The following is a 17,508-nucleotide window of genomic DNA, read 5'->3' as shown; positions in this document are numbered from 1 at the left end:
AGTGGTGTCTCAGTTTGCTTTGGTTTGGCATGATCCAGTGCAAGGAGGGTGGCCAGTACATCCATGATGCAGCCGAGCTGGGTGGAGAGACTGACAGATTCTGTTGAGGGCTCCTCTACATACTGACATGTATGTGGATCTAGAGAAGAGTTAAACCTAGTTCTGGCTATACCTGATAGCCCCAGGGTACATGTCTTGGAGGATAGAGTTCATTGGTTGAGGTGGGTAATTTCTTCTTTGCAGGAAACTCTTTATTTTCAGGTTAATTTCTAAATACTTGGTGAACTAAACCAACTATAATATTTCAAGCTGATTATTCCCTAATCATGCGTTTCTAGCAGAGGCTCTTGTAGCCTTCCTTTCACCAAGCTAGAACCAAGTGGCCAGCTCCAATTCTTCCCTACCACTCTCCTAGCCATGCAGCCATAACATCTCATTCTTTTTTCTTTTGAAAACTGTCTCCATCTTTAAAGCTTTGGCTGTTGCTATTATTTGAGGGGAAGATGAGCTTTCTAGCCCACATTTTATATTAAAAAACTCCTTTGCTTATAGCTCAGATGTTTTAAGGGTCTGCCATGCAGAAGGTTAGACTATTTGCCTGCCTACATCTCTGGCTGTTGTTGTTCATTCATTAAGTCATGTCCAACTGTTTGTGACCCCATGGGCTGCAGCACACCAGGCTCCCCTGTCCTTCACTATCTCCCAGAGTTTGCTCAAATTCATGTCCATTGAGTTGGGTAATGGCTTTACCCTAGTTACCTGTGAAACACTTGAACTAGCTCGTACATAATAGGTGGTAAAATGCACCCAGAGTAATAATTTCATATATTTAACCACCAGTGTGCAAACAGGACTGTCATTCTCTGCCTCCTGAAACTCCAAAGGGTGCCATGTTTTTACAATCTTGTGGGCTGGGGGAACAAATCCTTTAAAACTCAAAGTGGTTTGGGTGTTCTAATGGCCTTTGCTTTCCTTTTGTAACAATCCGTGTGTCTGTGGGGCTCATGTGCCACTACTCATAAGGTGACAGCAGTGATCAGAAGCATAATTTTCAATATTTATGATTGAAAATGTAATTTAGAAATGAAAGAAAGGGCACTTGTTCCTCCTTAGCTTGAACTGAAATCATTGTTTTGAGACATGTTCTTTATACAGTTAATCTGGCCAGTGTAATTTACCACACTGTGGCTGAATTGTAAGTCTGACGCTCTATTCATCAAGTAAGAATTATTTGTGCAAAATGCATATGAATTAGTAGGTGTTGTGTGGTGCCATGGTGATTTGATTTAAAAAGTCTGGATAGGGCTTCATGGGCAGGAGTTCAGTGAGTTAAATCTAGAGCAGGTGTCACCTCCAGGGAACAGGTTTGGGGTCAGGAAGTCAGTAGCTGAGTTGGCTATAAGTGGGTTTCATATCAATCTGTGGGTCCTCATCCCACCTGGACTGGGAGTCATGGCTGCCACTAATCCTGTTTGGACTTGGTCAAGGGATGTCAACACACTTACGGGAGCAAACCAGTGGCTGCTTGAGGTACGCAGTTTGGCCTGTGTGTGTTTAATGTTGTGCTTTGAAGTAATTTGCAGCCATGATTCTGCAGCCATGAAATTAAAGGACACCTGCTCCTTGGACGAAAAGCTATGGCAAACCTAGACAGTGTATTAAAAAGCAGAGACATCATTTTGCCAACAAAGGTCTCTGCAGTCAAAGTTATGGTTTTTCCAGCAGTCATGTATGGATGTAAGAGTTGGACCATAAAGAAGGCTGAGTGCCAAAGAATTGATGTTTTCGAACTATGCGTTGGAGAAGACTCTTGAGAATCCCTTGGACTGCAAGGAGATCAAACCAATCAATCCTAAAGGAAATCAACCATGAATATTCATTGGAAGGACTAAAGGTGAAATCCAATACTCTGGCTACCTGATTGAAGAACTGAATCATTGGAAAAGACCCTGATGCTGGGAAAGATTGAGGGCATGAGGAGAAGGGGGCGATGAGATGAGATGAGGGTGAGAAGAGGATGAGGGTGACGAGAAGAGGATGAAATGGTTGGATGGCATCACTGACTCAATGGACATGAGTTTGAGCAAACTCTGGGGGATGGTGAAGGACAGCGAAGCCTGGTGTGCTGCAGTCCATGGGGTCACAAAGAGTCAGACATGACTTAACAACTGAGCAATGGTAACAATTTGATTCACACACACAAAAAAAACCTGTAAAAATACTATGTGGAGTCTCTGTGTTCTTCCCAGCTTCTCCCAATGACAATATCTTATGTAACCACAATACATTACCAAACCAGGAACTGATGTTGGTACAATACTGTTAACTAAACTATAGACCTCATTTGCATGATGTATGTAGGTTTGGGGCTTCTGTGGTGGCTCAATGGTAAAGAATATGCAAGCAATGCAGTAGCCTTAGGAGATGTGGGTTCAATCCCTAGGTTGGGAAGATCCCCTGAATGTGGGCATGGCAACCCACTCTAGTATCCTTGCCTGGAGAATCCCATGGACAGAGGAGCCTGGTTGGCTACAACCTATAGGGTCACAAAGAGTTGGACATGACGGAAGTCACTTAGCTTGCATGCACATATGTAGGTTTTAAAAGTTGAGTTTGTTGCCAGCCTCGCATGATCGGGTGTTCTCTGGCAGAAGTAAGATTTGTTCAGACTGACCCTGTGTTCCTCAGGGAACTAGCTGGCAAGAATGCACAAAGGAGTCTGTGCTCGTTCTTTGGGTGGGGGCCTCACCCCTCTGTATTGACATATACTCTGCCTGCTTTGGTCATGGACTTCATCAGCTGCTTCACTGTAGGCCTGTGAGTTGGAGACCCTGTAATAACTGCTGCAAGCCCCCCAGTGGTCTGCTGGAGGCTGAGAAGCAGAACCGCTGGAGGAGGGCTTCTGCTTCAAGAGGTGGCTGCCTTTGAGGCCTTTGCTCAGTAGAGGGGGCTTCCCAGGTGGCACTAGTGATAAAGAATCTGCCTGCCAATGCAGGAGATGCAGGTTTGATCCCTGGGTTGGGAAGATCCCCTCGAGGAGGAAATGGCAACCCACTCCAGTATTCTTGCCTGGAGAATCCCATGGACAGAGGAGCCTGGCGGGCTACAGTCCATAGGGTCACAGAGTTGGACAGGACTGAAGCGACTTAGCATGCATTCACACTCAGCGGAGGAATTTTGCTTGCAGCAGGGCATGCTTTCTCTCTACAATACACAGATGTATTGTGTACTGTGTATTGTGGATGGTGGGACTACTTATTGCTAATGGGGAGGAGAGACACTGCATGTGCTTGCAGCCAGACTACAGAGCATGGTATTTTTATTAAAAGCTTCTGGTATTGCTGGGGGAAAGCACCAGCCTCCCTCCTGGTTCTCACTAGCTCTCTGGCTGAGCTGTGTGGTGTGTTGTGGTGCATGGTTACTATTTTCCAAAACAGTGGGATAGATCTGGAGGCAGACACATCCTTTCCCATTTCTCTTGTGATGGTGTTTAATTCATGATCAAGATAGCCATTAGATCTTGGTTTCAAGGAAAGACTTTCCTATCTTTCCATGAGCAGAGTAGATGGAAAGTTTGATGGAGGTACCAGTTGAACCAAAGCTTCTGAGATGCTGTCCTTGGAGAGATGTCAACACAGAAGAGGGCTTTGTAAACAAAGAGTCCCTGGGAAGTGGGTGGGCGTTGTTATCTGTCCAAATGAAGTTTGGCAGACACCTATGGATGCCCACTACATGCCACGCACAGCACTGGTACTGGGGCTGCGACCAATGGGTAAGTCACAGCCCCTATCTTTGAGGAGCTCTAGGTGCTCTGGGAAAGCGCCCTAAGGAGACTAACAGCAGGGCACAATGGGTGCTCTTTGACCAGAGAAGCAGGGAGATGGACGTGATGAATACTGCCCGACATCAGAGGCTGGGGAAACGCACACACCATTTGTACCATAAAGAAGAGTGACGAGAGCAGCAGGTATTTTCTAGAAGGCTGCAGGGGAAAGTGGCTGCATAAACGGCGGTGGTGAAAGTGGAGAAGGAAATGAAATGAACATCTGGAAAGAATGACAAACAGAATCTCCTTAAGAGCGTCTCCTTCTCTGCAGGGCTGCTGTTCCTCCCTGGCGTCGCCGTGTTAGAGGATCAGTTCTGAATTCTCTTAGTAATTAATAGCATTTAAGTTCCAGGGCAGTCAGTTTTGATTAAGCAAACATTAAATTAATCCAATCTGCAAACACTTACTCTCTAAGCACTACTGAGTCGGGGGGGTAGGGAGTGGGGAGAGGCGGCTGGATGGACAGAAGGATGCGTCCTCATTGGAGTGCTGGCCACCTCCGAGTAGTTACAGCTGGATCAATACGGCTCCTAGAGCTATAATAAAATGGCTTCGACATGCTCATCTGTGGCTGAGAACACAGTATACACATTGATTTCCTGGCCTGATATAACCCATTTACCTATTCAGCTACTCCGTTCAGGAAGGTGGAGGGGTCCCAAGGCCCTAGGGAGCAATGATGCCTGTGAGTAGGTTAGCAGATGCTTGGGAAATGTCTTAATCGGCTGCACGGCTCCTTCTCCAGGAGGACGTATTTCTTTGTGAAGAAAAGGCTCCTTAGAAACTCATTGGCTTCGTCAGGGGGAGACATTGGAAGCTGGGGGTGTCACCTTTTCTGCTCATCAGGATTTGCCCTTCTCATCATTGAGCACTTTGATGGTGAACAATTGTCTTAGCTTCCTGGAGTGTAAGGGGCTCACTTACACAATCATTCCAGGCACATCTTCAACTCTGACTTAGGTGAACTTGGGGGAATCTCGTAGAGAATTGGCTAAGATTGCTCACACAGAAAGTATATCTTCCTGCATCTATTTTTGCTTTCCCATATCTTTTAAAAAGAAATAGAGGCTGTTTTTTTTTTCTTCTTCTTAAGTTTCATTTATTTATTTATTTTTGGCTGTTCTGGGTCTTCGTTGGCAGTTGCAGCGAGTGGGGGGTACTCTTGAGTTGCAGTGCATGGGCTTCTCATTGCAGTGGCTTTTCTTGTTGTGGAGCATGGGTTCTAAAGCGTTTGGGCTTCAGTAGTCGAGGCATGTGGCCTCAGTAGTTACGGTTCCTGGGCTTCAAAGCGCAGGCTCTACAATTGTGGCTCACAGACTTAGCTGCTCCTTGGCACGTGGGATCCTTTTAGACCAGGGACAGAACCCAGGTCTCCTGTATTGGCAGGCAAATTCTTTATCACTGAGCCACCATGGCTCAAAAGCCCAAGAGTCTGTTTTGATATAAATTAATGAGAGACATGGTGTATCATGTTTAGGGCTCAATGAAGTTTTGTTCAATGAGGAGACTGACTCTTTAAAACCAGCCAGTTCGCCCCCTTAAAATGGTCATCTTTTCTACGTACTCAATAAAACAAGTAAGAAGGCTATTATTGTTACAAAGCATTTGAAAATTTGTTTATTGAAGTATAATTGATTTACAGGGTTGTGTTAATTTCAGGTGTAACAAAGCATTTGTAGACCATTAGGAATATGCCTGCTTTTATGTGCAAGCTTTGGACAAGAGTGATTTCATGCTTTGAAAGTGTTTTGAATGGGGTTTTCAGAATGGCGAGGGATTATTCTGTGTCTCGTGTGGTGGTCAAGTTGGGTTTGATCACTTTTGGTAAGAAACTATTTCCTGGAGAAAGTGAAGCAGAGGGCTTGGGGGGATGGCCAAAGTGATTTCCTTTTGTCTGTCTCAGAACCTGGCAAGTGTTAAAGGATTCCTACACAGGGCAAACTGAAAGATGTCTAAGATCCGAGAGTGGAGGCGGAGGGTCAGTCAGTGGACCAAAGACCCGGTCACTGGGGTTTCCACTGAGAGTTTTGTGGGAGGTTGCCAAGTGTCAGGAATGAGCATGAGCATTCTGCCTAGGAAATGAAGCTTAGTTGGAAAATCCATAGCTTTAGGAAAAAACTCATCACTGGCTACCATTTCCTTCAAAATCATGCTCCCCTTGAGAGGGCAAAACAAATGTCAAGTTTTGATCATGTCCATTCCTCACTTGACATCCTTAGCAGTTTATGGAGATACTTTCCTTCTACCGAAGCTTCCGTTTTGAGTCTATTTTTTCATCTAAGCAGAATCCTGCACTTTGTTACTCTTCCTTCAGAGTTTGGAGGTGATTTCAGGGTTATCCTGGACACCTTCCTGGTTGTGTTTCAGCCTTATGCTAAAGTTCTTGACAAAAGTCTACCCCTAACAGCATCTTGAATGTGCTGGGTATTTCTTTTACAGTCTTGTTCAGCTCACCATTCACAAAATCCTGATCAATTGTGAGATAGTCACAATTCCCTTTACCTGTTAAAAGACTTGGAGAAGTAGAAACCAGGTCAACTTTGTTTATCTCCCTCAACTGACCAGGTAATTTTTTATTTATCCCATGGAGCACCTATTAATATTCTAATTGTTTCACAGAATTTACTTTGGGAAATGATTTAAGTTCACTATGAATTTATTCTTTGCTTTAAAAATGAGGGTTAACATCTCTTGATCATTTACTTTTTTAAGAGACAATGTGCTAATTTGCACGGACCAACTACTTTAATCCTTATAAAAATCCTGGGGTTCAGGGACTGGTATTGAGTCCCTGTCTCAATAAGGAAAGCAGGACTTGAAGAGTAACTTGCCCAAGGTCACATGGCAAGGGTACCTACCATACAGCCAGGGTTTGGTCCAGAAAGGTCTGCTGCAGAGCCCAAGCACAGAGCCACCACGTTCTCCTGAGTCCGAATGGGCAGTCCCAGCTCATTTTTCAGTCAATTTAGTTCAGTCGCTCAGTCGTGTCCGACTCTTTGTGACCCCATGAACCACAGCACGCCAGGGCTCCCTGTCTATCACCAACTCCTGGAGTCCACCCAAACCCATGTCCATCGAGTCCGTGATGCCATACAACCGTCTCATCCTCTATCGTCCCCTTCTCCTTCTGCCCTCAATCTTCCCCAGCATCAGGGTCTTTTTCACATTGACCTGAAACCCAAAGTTCTGCTTAACAGGCTTGGGACACGTGGTGGAATGGCTGAATTATATTACAAAATATATCATAGCACGGCCCTGACAGCATGTTCCTTCCTCTGCTTCTAGAGGCCACTCAGGATATACTGAGTATCTTTCACCACTGCATGCATTTGTTCGTATTTTCAGAAATAGCTAGGGCAAGTGATGACAAATGCCTGCCGCAGTATGGATGTCACATCATTGTGGGCACCGAAGTCCTGCCATCTTTTCATGGCTGTTCAGTATCACCTTCATGGATATGGGTAGTGAGTAGAGAATGTTTGGTGGCCTTAATCTTACACTAGTTTCTTTAATCTCTTAAATGATTATAGTACACATTAGACTTTCATTTTGGCTTTTGATGTGTCATCCTTTTTATCAGGCTATACTGAATACAACTTTTAGTATCAATGTGTGTCTTATATACATGTTCAGAAAACACATTACATTATCAGGTGCTGGAAAGAAAAAAAAAGCTGCTAGTGATCTTAAATACATCCAAGTATCTTTATGAGATGCAATCAACCATGTATTAATTCCCTCTATCCATCATTAGTTGAGTGCCAAAAATATATGCAAAAGAAAATGGAACCTGGGTAGGAAGGTAGTGAAGAGGTTTTTTACAAATTAGATTATTTGAGTAAATGATTCCTCAGATAGAAGGATATTGTCCAAAGGGCCCTTTAATTATTATTCACTTCCTTTGGCACACAAAAGAATATTGTCAGGGCAGTAAAAGCACTTCACTGAGTTGAATTAAAAGGATGATCATCAGGCTTAGAACCTGGTCCACACCTGATGCAATAGACTGCAAGGACGGCATCTCTAGGACTCAGTCGGAGAGTCCATGCCCATCTGTGGCTGGGTGATTGATCTGCACCTTCTCTCTCTGGAGAGGGCTGAGCAACCCCTGAGTCCCAACCACCCTTTTCTTTAATGACATGTGCTCTGGCCAAGATACACAAGCATCTCTGTCTAACAATTAGCTAGAAAAGCCCAACCATCCGAGACTATTTTCCATTTTCTAAAAAAATTGTGCACTCTAAGTCTGGAACAAAAAGAAAGCAGTAACAAACAAGAGCAATTTGATTTCCAGTTTTTGGGTTCCTCCACCAGGTCACTTGCTGCTCGTGTTTCCTAAAAAGGCAAAGGTCTGGTGGACAGTCATGCAGCGAGGTCTGGGCTCCTTCACCTAGAAGGTTTCAGGAGTCAGCCCAGCTGTTTCCCATGAGTTTCCAGAATGGTGCTACTCATCTGGTTGTGAAGAAAGGCATAACCTGGAGGTTTTCTCAAAGGGGCAATAGGAAAAAAACCATCCCAATGTCATGAATGGGCAAAGTGCTGAAGACACCACAAAGCAGAGTATTAAAGAGGAAAACCAATATGATAACTTCAAAAATCAGACTGGACATTATGGGAAAAAACTGGACTCTTTTCTTAAACTTAAGGTATGTTTGCTATTTAGGGTTTTGATTAGGTATTGTGGGGGAAGGGGAGTCAGAGAGCCCTATATTCTTTCTCCTGATCGTTCCAGTGCTTGGCTTTTTCTGGCATGAACCTGACTCTAGAAGAGGCTGGCAGGCACCCTGCCCTCCTGCTATCCTCTGGGACACCACCCTCCCCCCCAACCCCACTCTCAGCTTCTGTCTGCAAGGTGTGTCTGGGCACAGTTGGACAGCTCCTACTGCCCATCAGAAAAGAGAGACTGAAAAATTTGCTGAGAAGTGGTTATTAGATGCTGTAATCTTGACTCACTTTATGCGCGTAATAATTGCTAAAAGGTGCCCCTCCCCGGAGCATCTTGGGGAGAAGGAATTAAGAGGAAGCCTTTATTAACTCTGCCCGAGACGGTTTGATGGGTGAGCACAGCTGTCTTTGTCCACACCTAGGAGGTCTGCTAATGTGTTGGCGGCTTTGGCTGTATCCGTCCACCTTCTGGGTGGCTCAGACAGCGGTCTCTGTTGACATCCTGGCGTTCCTCATGACAGAATTAAAGTAAAAAATAATCTGATCTGTGGTCAAAAATAACAACATTAACAAAGTTCCTAGAGATTTTACGGATTTTCCTTCATATTTGGACTTCCCAGGTGACTCTGAGGTAAAGAATCCTCCCGCCAAGCAGGAGGAGTGGGTTCAATCCCAGAGGGCAGGGGACAACCTACTCCGTATTCTTCCTGGAGAACCATGGACAGAGGAGCTTGGTGGGCTGCAGTCCTTAGGGTCACAAAGAGTCTGACACGACTGAGTGAATGAGCACCGCATGCACGCCTTCACATTTACTTTCAATATTCTGGGTTTTTACATGCTACCTGTATGGATCCCACCCTAGGCATGAGCATATTTTCACAGGAAATGTTCACCTCCCTCTCCGCTGGCTTTCTGTCATGTGGGCTGGGGGGCTCCTTCCGAGGTTTCCATGTTTACTGCTTGCCTGAGCATTGAGATTTGGACAGTCATCTTGCTGCTGTAGATTAGGTGTTGATCTAAAATAAAATCAAGAAATCCCTGCTGACACAGGGTAAACGGGATGGTGGATGAGGGAGGACCTTCCCTGCCCTGCTGTGTCCCACAGCTTCGCTGTAACAATGCTTCATACTTCTTGGACTCTCATTTAAAAATACCTTTTTTTTTCTTTTAACATTCATCACTAATACATGCACGTGAAAAATTTAGAACACACATCTAAAGAATTATCAAATTAAAATCATCTTAACCTCAGCACTCAGAGACAGGCACTCAGACTTTTGAAACATTTCATCCCATTGTTTCTTATGCAGAGGCATAGGTACATAGCCACATATTTTTGTTGTTGTTGTTCAGTTGTTCAGTTGTGTCCGACTCTGCCACCCCACGGACTGCACCATGCCAGGCTTCCTTGTCCTTCCCTGCTCCCTGAATTTGCTCAAACTCATGTCCATCGAGTCAGTAATGCCATCCAACTATTTCATCCTCTATCTTCCCCTTCTTCTCTTGCCCTCAGTCTTTCCCAGCATCAGGGTCTTTTTCAATGAGTCAGCTCTTCGCATCAGGTGGCCAAAGTATTGGAGCTTCAGCTTCAGCATCAGGCTCCCAATGAATATTCAGAGTTGATTTCCTTTAGAATTGACTGGTTTGATCTCCACATAGATTTCTTTTTTAAAATGGATCATGATTTATATTCAGTTTTATAACATGGACTTTTCATTTAATATATAAAGGGCTTTACCTCCCAATATTCAAATAGTTTTCTGTTATTTATATTGTTCACTTACTATGTTGTGACTATGATTTTATATCAAAATATTATTTAAACTGCTATTTTAAATGATTAATAGCTGCCTATTACATGGAAATTCCTTTATTGTTGGACATGTCTACTATATAATTAAAATAACTTTTCTGGATTTCTGAGATTGACTATTAAAAACTGTTTATTAGACACCTGTACTTCTAGTTTTTTGAATTTTCTGTTTTTCTATTTGATAATTGTTTGCCCATTTGATTTATAAAAACTGATTATATAATAAAGACATACAATTTTCATTGTATTTAATGAAATATATTTTTCTTTAAGGCTATTAAAGCTTTTTTTTTTTAAATGAAATATAACACAGATGTAGAAAAATGCACAGAACAGAAACAGTTCCATGATAATCAGTTGTGAACACCTATATAACTCCCAACCAAGCCTATGGTCTGTGACACCCCTGTGCACCTTTCCAATTGTTACCCATTTACTATTAATTTTTAAGAAGTCATAGATTTTTGATTTTTCTGTGCCTTCTGTACTGCTTTCCTTTGTATTAAACAAGCATTTTTACTATGCCATTTTTATTTCTCTATTATATATATATATATATATATTTCCACAGTCATTGCTCTATGGGTTTAAAATACACAGCTTGAGATATCACTATTTCAGGTTAACACTCACCTAATTCAAGTAAAATTTAGCCATTCTGCTACAATATAGCCCCATTTACTCTCCCCTCTTTTATAGTATTATTGTCATCTATATGCATTATAAGCCCAATAATGACATTCTAGAATTACTCTTTTCAATCTTAGGCTTTTAGAAGAAATTAAGATAAGAAAATGGCACCCCACTCCAGGACTCTTGCCTGGAAAATCCCATGGACGGAGGAGCCTGGTAGGCTGCAGTCCATGGGGTCGCTGAGTCAGACATGACTGAGCAACTTCACTTTCACTTTTCACTTTCATGCACTGGAGAAGGAAATGGCAACCCACTCCAGTATTCTTGCCTGGAGAGTCCCAGGGATGGTGGAGCCTGGTGGGCTGCCATCTATAGGGTCGCACAGAGTTGGACACGACTTGATGTGACTTAGCGGCAGCAGAAGCAAGATAAGAAAAAATAAAAAAAAATTTAGTTCATATAAATTTTACACTTACCTATATTTACTATTTCTGGGCTCTGTGTTTCTTCCCATGGATTTGAGTTACTATCTGGGGTCATTTCCTTTCATCCTGAAGAATTTCCTGTGGCATTTCTTGTAAGGGGGGTCAACTAACAACGAATTTTCTTAGCGTTTTTCTGGGGATATATTTTGTCTTCATTTTTTAAGGATTATTTTGCTGATTATAGAATTCTTGGTTGACAGCTTTAAGTTTTTTGCCTAGCACTTCGAATATGTCACTCCACTGCCTTCTGGGCTTCACTGGTACAAAGTCAGCTCTTAGTCATATTGTTATTCCTCTACACACTGAGTCATTTTACACTTGCTGCTTGTAGGATTTTTTGCTTGTCTTTGGCTCTCATCAGGCTGAATACAATATATTTATCCTATATTATGTTTTGTTTGAGCTTCTTGCATCTGTAGATTACACTTTCTCATCAAATTTGAGAACTTTTGGCTATTATTTCTTTGAATATTCTTTTTTCCTGCATCTTGCTCTCTCTTTTCAAGAAATTCCACTATATGTGTATTAGTGTACTTGATAATTCCCATAAGTCTGTTTCTGTTTATTAAATGTTATTCATGTTGGATAAGTTTTATTTTCCTATCATTGTTCTATTCTGCCATCTCAGGTATTGAGCTTATCTAGTGAATATTCATTTTGATCACTGTATTTTTCACTCTAGAATTTTCATTTTTCATTTAGGTCTATTTTTTTAAGCTTATACTTTGCTATTTTTGTACTTGGTATGGATAATTGCCATTCTGTATTCTTTTATTTGGGCTACCCAGGTGGCATTAGTGGTAGAGAATCTGCCTCCCAGTCAAAGAGACACAAGAGATGCGGGTTCATTCCCTGGGTCAGGAAGATCCCCTGGAATAGGAAATGGCACCCCATTCTGGTATTCTTGCCTGAAAAATTCCATGGGCAGGAGAACCTGGTGGGCTACAGTCCGTGGGACTGCAAAGAGTCAGACATGGCTGAGCGACTGAGAGTGCTTGATAAGTTGCTTTAGTCATGTCTGACTTTTTGCAACTGACCCTCTGGGCTGTAGCCCACCAGACTCCTCTGTCCATGGGATTCTCCAGGGAGGAATACTGGAGTGGGTTGTCCTGGTCCAGGGACTGAACCCCCATCTCTTACATCTCTTGCATTTGTTGATGAGTTCTTTACCCACTAGTGCCTCTGAGCACATTCCTTTAATTTAAATTTTTTTTACTGAGGTGAAATTCACATGCATAAGATTAACTATTTTAAAGTGTATAAATCAGTGGTATTCAGTAAACTCACTATGTTGTTCTAAAATATTTCCATCGCTCCAGAAAGAAACTTTGTACCTATTAAAGTGTTGCTTCCTATTTACTTTTCCTGCACTTGCCTACACTTAGTCTGTACAATATGTCTTCTAAGGGTGTGTGACTATTGATATATGTTCTTAGTTTTTAGTATATGTGCTGCCGAAGCGAGCACTATATATGTGCTTAGTTTTTAAAACTTCTGGCTTCTTAAGCATTGCTTCCTAAGAGTTGAGGCAACTTTGCCTCAAGATCTAGTTTTATTTTCTTCTGGGCTCTCGAGTCTTACCTGCATATGCCAGAGGTTCTCCAGGCAGCCAAAGGGGTGCGGATAGCTTAGTTAGCTCTTCCAGGTTCTCCCCATTACATTTCTGGCTATTCCATCTCTCAGCCTAAGTGGGACTACCGTTTCACACTAGCCTAACTATGGGTTTCCCCACAATGATTTTTTTCTGAGTTTGCAGCTTTTACTGACAGCATCATCAGGTGCAGATTTGTCCTCCATTCCAAGACAGGTCAGCCCCCTTTGGCAGTAAAATGATGTTTTTTACAGCCAGTTTTTCCCTGACAAAACTACTGTGCCAACCGAGTTGAAGAAGTAAATTGGGGCAGCCCTAGGAAGAAAGCCACAGATTCTCAAATTTCTACCAGTTTTTCTTGAATAAACACTTCTAATTTGCTGTTTGTGTTGGTCAGTTTCCAGAGTCCTTAAATGTTTGCTTTTGACATTTTATTCCAGTTCTATAGTTGTTTTATTGGGGAGAAAGGTTGCTGATCTCTTTTCTCCATTTTGGCTAGAAGTTTTTCTACCACAATAATTGTTTTTAAGTTTGACCTTTTCATTTTCACATGGTTGAATATATCAATATTTTCTCTAGTGTCATACTTAGATATCTTCATTTCAAGATTACATTCTAATTAATAGAAATTTTATTCTATGATATTATGGTTCATTCCATTCAAATGAACTGACTACAATCCAAATTCACTTATTTCATTGGAATGAAGTCAGACTCTACTTATTTTTTCTCCTTGTTGTTAGTTAGTTGTCCCAGACCAAGTTTTGAATAATCTTTTCCTGCTTATTTGAAAAGCGACTGTTTAAATGTTTGAATGATGGGTTTGCTTATTTATTTGACCTTTGATTCTATTCCATTGACTTGTACCTATATTAACTCTTCATTGGAAATGCTACTGTTTTAATTATTGTACCTTTTTAGAATGGCTTCTTCTATGAAGTGTGACAAAGACCTTCCCTTTGTCCTGCTTACATTTCAAATCATACAATGAACTTACATTTTTCACACCACAGAGTTAGTTTCTCATTAATTCTTCCATACTACAGAAGTTTTTTGAGCTTGTACTGTGTGCCAGGCAATCTGATGACCAGGGAAGTGATAGTGGCAGGACCAATGACATTGTCCTGTCATGTCAGGGTCTAACAGGACCCTGCCTTGCTAGAATTTGCATTATAGCATGGAGACAAGAAAAAAAAAGTAAATGAGAAAATTAATAAAATAATTGAAAGCTATGGCATGTAATATGAAGCAAACAATTAACATAGTGTGATGAAGAATAGCAGAGGAAATTTGTTTTAGTTGGTGTGGTTGGGGGAGTTCCAGTCGAGAAACTAGTGTTTAAGTCCAATCCTACATGGTAGGTAGGAGCTTCACAGGAGCTAAGGATTGTTTTTCTCATTTCCAAACAATTGTCTATTTGTCCCAACACCATTTATTTTAAGATTGATCTTTCCATCCATGGATGGGAGGCCATGGAGAGAATAGCACATGCCCGCACACTCTGCTGTAGAAAGAACACGAAGAGCTGAAAGAACCCCCCTGAGGCCAGAGTCTGGAATGTGGGCAGACTTGACTGAGAAGGGTGCAAGAGGTGAGTCGTGGCCAAGTCTTGCCTGGCCTCGTGGGCCACAGGGGGAAGCCTGCATCGCATTCCTTAATACAATGAGAAGCCCCTACATGGATGTCTCCAAAGCAGTGATACACCATGTTTTCAGAAGACCACTCCTGTTGTGACGTGGATGAGGAACTGAAGAAGAAAAGGGAGACTGTGGGAACGCAGTTTAGTGCTTGCATGGCCTGGGACAGGTGATGGTGGTGGTCCAGCCTGGTGGTCCAGTGTGGCTGCAGAGAACGGGGTCCTGCTGATGAGCCAGACTTGGGGCAGATGGAAAGTCAGGTAAAAAGTGCAGGGGCAGTTTTACCCACCTGTGGGATCTGGAAACAGACCTCTAGTAATGTGCAGGCAAGGAATTTCTGCTTAGGCAAGCTGCCTTTTTTCAGGCAGCATCTATCCTGAGATTGGAACATATGCTGTGAGTGCTTTGGGAGATAATTGATGTGGGGATGTAGCACACTTTACTGGAAATCAGTGGTACGGGCAGTGAGGAGAAGTGACTCTGAACCTCTCGGTAAGCATCACACACCAAGATTGGGAAGGGCCAAGAATTCAACAGAAAAGGTGATCAGTGTGAGAAGGAGATATAAACTATTGACAGAATGTTACGGCGCTACAGAAATGTCAGGGTATTAAAGTGGGTGTCTGAGAAAACAGAAAGTTGCAATCTGAAATGATGAATAAGCCACTGCCACTTGTCACAGAATGTGTGAGGAGCATGTGTGAGCAGAGAGAGGCTGAGCTATGCTCCTGGGTGGCAGGCAGTGGTGGGCACGGCACACAGCAAGTCCTTCCTGTGGCCGAGATGCCCTCCCATGGCACCCTGTCCCCTGCTCACCACCTCTGCCATCACTTGTCCAGGCTTGTCCTCCTGGCTGGGATGGAATTCCATCAGGGCAGTATGGCAGGTGGTTGTGATTCCCACTGGTGTGCATGCCCTGCATCCCTCCCTCCCCTTGAATGTGAGTGAGAGACCTGTGAAAAGGACATGGTGTGTGACAAAGAGGAGGGAGTCTCCAGATATAATGAAGGCCCCAAATCAGTTAATTTTGAGTTAATCAAAAGGGAGATCACCTGGGTGGGCCTGACCCAATCAGGTGAACCCTTTCAAAGTGGGTCTAGAAGTCAGACTTGAAACAGCAGAGATGCTCTCTTGTTGATCTTGAATGGTGCAAACTGGTGCATGGTGGAGAAGGCATGTGGCAGAGATCTGTGGCAGCCCCGGTTTGCTGAGAGCCTCAGTCTTACCATGGCAAGAAACAAGGTTCTACAACACCCAGTGAGCCTGGAAGAGGACTCTAAGCCTCAGGAAAGATTGCAACTCTGGCCAACACTTTAACAGTGGTTGGTGAGACCCTGAGAAGTATAGACAGCGAGCCATGCCCCCTGCTCCACAGAAACTGTGAGGTAATAAACAGATGGAGTTTTATTCTGCTATGTTTGTGGTAATTGTTACATAGCAGTAGGTGGTTTTAATACACTGTCTAGTTTTGTCATACCTTTTCTTCCAAGGAGCAAGTGTCTTTTAATTTCATTGCTGTCTACAGAGAATTAAAAAGCAGAGACATCACTTTGCTGACAAAGGTCTGTCTAATCAAAGCTATGGTCTTTCCAGTAGTCATGCATGGATGTGGGAGGTGGCCCAGAAAGAAGGCTCAGTGCCGAATAATTGATGCTTTCAACCTGTGGTGCTGGAGAAGACTCTTGAGAGTCCCTTGGGCTGCAAGGAGATCACACCAGTCAATCTTAAAGGAAGTCAACCCCTTGAATATTCATTGGAAAGACTGATGCTGAAGCTGAAGCTCCAATACTTTGGTCACCTGATGCGAAGAGCCCGCTCATTGGAAAAGACCCTGATGCTGGGAAAGATTGAAGGCAGGAGAAGGGAGTGACAGAGGACGAGATGGTTGGATAGCATCACTGACTCAAAGGACATGAATTTAAGCAAACTCCGGGAAAAGTGAAGCACAGAGAAGCCTGGTGTGCTGTAGACCATGGGGTCCCAAGGAGTTGGACACGACTTAGTGACTAATACTTACAGTTTCCGCAGTCTGAGAGTATCACGAGAGGATCACCAGACAGACTCAGGGCTGGAGACTTCATCTCAAGATGTGGTGAAGGGCACTTCTGGACTCAAGGATGGGTGGCTTGGGGGTGGGGGTGGGACAAGATGGCATGAGACTTGTTGGGTAGGGTTTGACCTGCTGGTAGGAGCCTTGTGTGTGGGAAGCAGATACCAATCTTGATTCTGCCAGGAGCTGTGTAAAATATTCTGGTGGCTTTCCAATACCTTGGAATAAAATCCAGCTCCTTCCACATACGTGTCAGGCCTAACATGCTCTGGTCTAGCCTTTGATTCTGGCCTCAGTTTGGGCCGCTGGCCTGTTCTCTCATTCAGCTTTCAGATGCTAGCCTTCTCTCTGTCTCCCAACACCAGGACCCAACCTGCCCAGCTGTTCCCTGTTTGGATGCTTGCCTCTAGCTCTTCTCTGAGATTGCCCCTTGTACTTCACCTTCCCCAGAGGTGTCTTCTGGGCTTCTTAGATCTGAAGATAACCCTGAGCACTTGTCCACCCAGCTGGTCACTTGTTACCACCTGCTTTGTCTCTGCCATGGTGGCTATCATTAGCTGAAGTGACCAGGCTTACTCATCTGTATACCTGCTTATTTATTGGTTGTCTCAGCCACTAGAAGATGAGCTGTGAGCTTCTTTGCCCATGGCTATATCTTCAGCAGCTTAGCACAGTATGCTTTGTACACAGTAGATGCTGAAATAACTTTTTGTGGAATAAAGTGATTTTTCCTCCTGTCTTCATTTCTCTGCATTTAAACAGGTCATCTTACTCTCAATGATCTCAGAGAGAGAACTCCAAAAACATT

Source organism: Cervus elaphus, chromosome 4 (assembly GCF_910594005.1).
Source record: "Cervus elaphus chromosome 4, mCerEla1.1, whole genome shotgun sequence".
NCBI classification, from domain to species: Eukaryota; Metazoa; Chordata; class Mammalia; order Artiodactyla; family Cervidae; genus Cervus; species Cervus elaphus.
The sequence above is the reverse complement of the archived record's forward strand: the minus strand, read 5'-3'. Positions refer to the sequence as shown.